At 46.6% G+C, this 5993-nt stretch overlaps 1 pseudogene; it reads left to right on the top strand.

The window, feature by feature from the left end:
- Positions 1 to 760: 760 nt before the first annotated feature.
- LOC115320867 lies at positions 761 to 3455 on the top strand (annotated as a pseudogene).
- Positions 3456 to 5993: the final 2538 nt, after the last annotated feature.

The raw sequence follows: 5993 nt of genomic DNA, 5'->3' as shown, positions 1-5993 counted from the left end.
GGGTAACTATATAAAAGATTTCTTTTTTTTAAGTTAAGTCGGTTTAGCACAGTTTCCATCAGCTGTAAATTTCCATGCCTCCCTTTAACAACATTAATATTTTCGTAATTAAAAAACTTCTCAGCCCTATATAAAATTTCTCCGCAATATAATAAATTAAAGAAGTTTTCATCACTTCATCTGCAGCGAATATTGCACGCCAACCATTTGACGATATGTCGAAGACACTTCTCGTCTTCAACATATCGGCCTCGTGAGTGGAACTCCGAGAGTTCCACGCACGCGGAGCTAGATTCGACGTCCGAAACAAATATAGTATTCCTAAAAAAAAAAAATTCAGTGAACCAATTGTGAATAACAAATGTGACTGCCAAGTTTCGACTATAGTGCTAGTGTACTGTTTTCCGTAATATTATTAGCGCTCTTCTTTGGACGGATGTCGTAATGGCCACAGCCGGCTTGAGTTTGCGCTTGTCGCTCTTGAAGCTGTTCCAGCTAAAGTCCCTCGATGTTTTTTGTTTTTTCACTGCGTTTTACAAGTACCGTCATTCTTTGCCGCGCCGACATCTGTTTCTATTGGAGGAGAGCGATGTCACGTGATTTCCGGAATTGTCGCCACTTCCGTCCGCCATTTGCTTCCAAGCTGCTCGGCTGCTCCGTCCGCTCCCGTGTTTCGTGATACTCGCCGACGACTTTAGCTGGACGTCCTGGTGTTTCTGGACCGTAATGAGGCAAGTGAAGTAGTAAACGTTTGTGTTAGATGACGGGGTGTTGCGCTTTTGCGTGCAGCCAGAGTTCTGGTGGTGGAAAAAAGTTGTTCGCCTTTCCGCTTCGGAAAGCCGATCTGAAGAGGCAGAAGGCATGGCTCCACATGATTGGGAGGAAAAACTTCGTCCCTACCAGAAGCAGCAAGCTTTGTGAGGTGAGCATTTCTGGGGTAGTTACCTCTTCCAGAGACGTTCACATAGGTACACATGGAATGTTTTTCCTGTCGCGCCTGACTGCCGAACTCGGTCTCAGCTGAAATGCGGCCTCGGTGCTCTGCCGTTTTAGCCTGTTGTTTCTCACTCGGAAACCCGGTTGTTCGCCGGCAAAGTTTTTCGCGTAGTCTGAGCTTTTAAGGGACACGATATGAATGGATGAAGCCGCCGATTGGCCGCTTCAGCTGTGAGTGTCTCGCAGTGAACCTCTAGGAAACACGAAAAGCTACTACCGAGGACAATATGAGCCGAAAACGCCTTTCATGCTTGTTTGGCTTACCACCTGTTTTTGAGAGAGCTGTGGTCCGAACTAGGAATAGTAAGCGAAGTTGAGGAATAATGGAGCTTGTGGGAGTCGCAGAAAAAGGTTGGATCGGGTGTTCCAGCTCGTACTGTCCGCGCGCGAGGAGGGCGTACAATGCGCGGCACTGTTAGCGCGAACAGATGATCGGTGTCTCTACGTATTTTACTTCCATGGAGTGTTGCTTTGCACCAAATTTTACCGCTTAGGTTAGCGTCCCAAATTAGCCCTTCCCACCGCACTAGCTGTTTTCTTGACGAATTTTTGATTCCGATAGAGAAAAAAGCGGCGATCACTGTTCTGTACTAACGGTGTGACGCTCTCTACCTCCAAACAAAGTTGAATTTTTTAGTGTTCTCAGTGCACTGTCCCGTGAACTGCGAGTTAGCCCTGTTCATTCTCGACAGGACCATTTTGCACCGGATCAGTTTGAACCTCGGATCTGGCAGAGCCATGGCGTCAAAAAAGTTAAACCAGACGCTGTCCCCACCAAGTTTAGCCATAGGCTGCCAAAGCCAGTTCGAAGACCACCGCGAGAAAGGGAAATATCCAAGGTAGGTTGACACAGTCAGAGATGGTGAATTTGCAGTCACTTGGTTGCTAGATTTGGTATTAAAGTGCTACCTATTTTAAGCAGGGGAGCCAATGCAGGAGGAAGACAGCATCCGGACGCTTCCATCTCTGAATTCAACTGCTGCTCTCACAGGTGTCGTATTTCCTCCTTCACAGATTATTGAGAATATGCTTGTCCAAGGTGATGAATTAATGCAAGTAGCATTGAACTGCATACTGACAAAGTTTACAATTTCAGCACAAGCCTTGCCCACGCACACAGAGGCACAATCCAGCAAAGTGCAAAACTGCGACCAGGAGTCTGTGCCTCAGGCGGGCCCTCCAGTTGGTGAGTCACACGCAATTCCAGCATTTAGTAGCCGGGCACACGCAGCGACATGCAGTCACAATCATCCTTAACTCGAGCGTGTGCCAGGCATACTCTGGGCTAATTCTTCCGTTCCTTCTTTTTCGGCCTGTATTTGCCCATCTCAAATGTGGTATGTGCTTTCTTGGGCATTCCTGCAACAATTGACTATCCTGCGATGCGTATATGTGCAGTATGTACCCAGGACATCATAAAAAAAGTATTGGAATTTATGTCAGCATGCTCTTCTGTGCTTTGGGTAAGTGTTGATATGCACCATACATGCGTCCCTGCCAGGAGCGGGTGCAAACATTTCCTGAGGGGGGGAGTCAGGTGTTGGTCAGCGTACCATACGTTTAGGAACCCCCTCCCCCTCGTTTCACGTCCTAAATTTTACACATGCAAACATCAAGAGGGGGGTCAGGACATCCGGACAACCCTCTAAATCCGCCCCTGGTCCCTGCTGTAATGAACAGCGTGAGTGGAATTTAACTGCCTGCTGATAAAATTCCCGGCTTCAGCACGAGCCTTGCCCATACTCACAGCCGCCCACTCCAGCGAGATGCAAAGCTGCGACTGGGAGTTTGTGCCCAATGCGGATGCTGCAGTTGCTGAGTAACATGATGGCCAGACACAAATACTGCATGACATTGTTAGTGCGAGTACAACTGCGGCACTCTTTGCATTTTACTTTGAATTAGTAAATGCTGGCACCAAATAATAGGGTGCAACTTTGTGCCCCATATGAACATTTTTCATCCCTTGTTTGCATCAACAGTGTCGCACTATGTTAGGTCAGAACCATCCTTAACACCAGTGGGGTGAGGCGTACAAAATTCATGCCATAGACCGATCTCACCAGCCAGTTCGACTACGCGCCATCGCTGTCGCAATGCATTGAGGGAACTTCAGTCTTTCTGCACGTGCCCGAAACACTGGAACTCTGCGCGTGAGACAGCACGAGCCGTTTCGGACACCACCGTCTACCTATTGTGAACTAAAGTTATGGCGGCTTCATGCATGCGCAGAACGCTTGGTGAGGTGGGTCTATTGGTGGCAGGACGACAACAATTTCTTTCTTTTTGTTTCTATTGGTCCCTCTCAAAACAAATGCATTTCTGTGACCATTGACTACTCTGCCATACAAATGTCTGCTGCATGCACCATATTGTGGGGTTTCATTTTGTGCCTTCAAAATTTACAGGTTCACTGCAAGTCTCGGTACAAAAATCGAACATGGCAGGCTCCATCCTAATAAGAACTGTTGGTCAGCGCTCTGTGCTTAAACAAAGTAAGTCAATGCCAAAGGGTGCAATATTGCTTTTGCATGAAATTACACGCAGAACATATAAGTGCTTTATGCCCATTCTCGATTAATGCTGCAGGGAGCAACTCCCTCCACTATTATGAGCATTCCTTATAAAAGTGCAAATGACAGCCGTGTGTAGAAGTGAACGACAAAACTGACGCTGGCTGTTCTCTTTGCTCGATACTCAGGAGCGGTTCCCTCATTCCTGGCAGCAGGCTCCTTCGTCCAGCCATGTACACCGCAGGGGACGACTGCCTCAAAGGGTGAGACGTTTCCCTGATTGAATGGCAGCCATGTGTAGAAGTGAACGACAGGACTGATGCTGGCTGTGCTCTTTGCTCGCTACTCAGGTGCGGTTTCCTCATCCCTGGCAGCAGGCTCCCTCTTCCAGCCAGGTACACCACAGGGGACGAGTGCCTCGAAGGGTAAGGCATTTCCCTGAACGAATGACAGTCGTGTGTAGAAGTGAACGGTAGGACTGATGCTGGCTGTGCTCTTTGCTTGCTACTCAGGTGCGGTTCCCTCATTCCTGGCAGCAGGCTCCTCCGTCCAGTCATGTATACCTCCCCTGGGTCCAATAGGTCAATCAATTCTTGGTGCTCCCCTTCTTCGTCATCGGTTGCCCAGATTAATCGCCAGAAATTAATCACCTGATCAACATCAATGTTCTCGTCCATCTCCTTCTGGTCTTCGTCAAGTTTCCGGCAGAAGGCAGACCGATTGAGCTCGAACAGCTTGTTCCTTTTCCGATACACAATCCGGTTTGCCGCAGTGACTCGTTTTTTGTGAAAGACTGCCCTTTCCTCTTCGATCTGGTCCTCAAGCTTCTTCAACTGGTCCTTGTTGTTAGAGTGGTACTGGTTAGCTTAGCAAATTCGTTTTAATGCTCTCGAGGGAGCCTTGTTCTGTATGACTGGTGACAATTTGCAGCTGTTGACTAAGCTCCTTTATCTTTATTTTAATGGCCTCCTTCCAGTTCAACTTCCTTTTGTCACCTCCTCATATAACAGCTGGCAAGCGCAGATCAAATCATTCAGCTCTGTTAGAATATGCACCTTCTTTTCTAGCTCGATCCCAATGACCTGATTGTTTACTTCCTGACTGTATACCTTTCTTGTTCTCTTTCGGTCAGTTTGGTGATTAAGGGCCAGCTCAATGTTACTGTCCAGCAGATTCTTTATATTGGTGTACAGTTGGCTGTTTGTTACGGTCGCTGGCAACGGCCATTCTTTCTTCGGCCACCTCACCACTGCCCGATTGAGTAGGCTGTTGATTTTTGCACTGGGTATGCTTGTTTTTTATCGTTGTCGACGTTACATTCTTGTTATGCTTCCGATTATACTTGATTGTTATTTTTGGCCACCAACCATTGGGCATCCGTCTATGTGGTCCTTTACTTCGCTTGATCACCAGGGCCAACCACCTTTTTGGTGTTGTCGTCTCCCTGTCGGCTCTGCTCACAATCGCTGCAAAAGCCACTTCTCTGTCACTGAAAATTCTCATCATCATCGCCATTCAGGTCGGTTGGTGGTCATCGCCGGTTGGGTTGGCACTTTTGTTATCATCAGCAATGGCTGCTGGGGTTCGTGCTGAGTGCGTCAGTGGCCGTTGCACCCGCGAGACATCGTTGATTTCGGAAAAGTTTTCAGTTCCAACGCTCGGAGAATTTTTATTTAGCGTTTCCATCCCTGTTTGGCAGTGACACAGTCGTTGGTTTTCCGATAAACACCAGAAAACCAGTATCTCGGCACTCACAAAATTGGAAACACAACCACCATGGACATCTTTATCTTTTTGAAGTGCTAATAGGAGAAAGGGAGGACACACTTATATGAAGAGAAAGACAAGGACTTGATCGCATGCAAGAAAAGCATTCATGGCGTCTTCTCTACTGTAAGAGTGCTGGTAGAGTGGGCTGGAGGGGTATGGTGTGCTCATTTTCTGCTTTGGCATAGTAGGCTGGAAGTGATGCTGTGGGTGCTCTTCTTCACACTTCCATCCTGGATTACTAAAATGGAGCGAAGTAGGCAATGAGCACACCTCCCCCTCTAGCTCACCCTAGTAGCTGTTTCTTTTTGTGTTATCCTTTATTTTAAGCATATTCTCCTAATCTCCTGTGGGATGACTTGTTCGACTGCAACATTGATTACTTCCTAAAAAGATCTTGAATAAAAAAAAATAAAAAAAAAATCTGTGTTGTCTTACACTTTCTTCATATCTTCACTACCATGAATACACAAACTGCATACATATTATAACATGTGGCAGTTCAATTAAATTGCAACAAAGTTGGGCTCTTCCCATATTTACTATTTATGTGCTTTGCATTTGCGTGAACCCAATTACATTAATTATATTTTACTGCACTGCTCATGAGTTTCAACACTTGTCTTTTGAGATATACAGTATATACCATCGCACGACAAGAGCTGAAATAAACAAAAATGTCTGCACAATGCATGTGCTTAGTTTTGTGTTGTCCTT

Source organism: Ixodes scapularis, unplaced genomic scaffold (assembly GCF_016920785.2).
Source record: "Ixodes scapularis isolate PalLabHiFi unplaced genomic scaffold, ASM1692078v2 ptg003569l_1__unscaffolded, whole genome shotgun sequence".
NCBI lineage: Eukaryota > Metazoa > Arthropoda > Arachnida > Ixodida > Ixodidae > Ixodes > Ixodes scapularis.
Note: the sequence above shows the minus strand (reverse complement) of the source record. Positions and strands in the feature narration are given on the sequence as shown.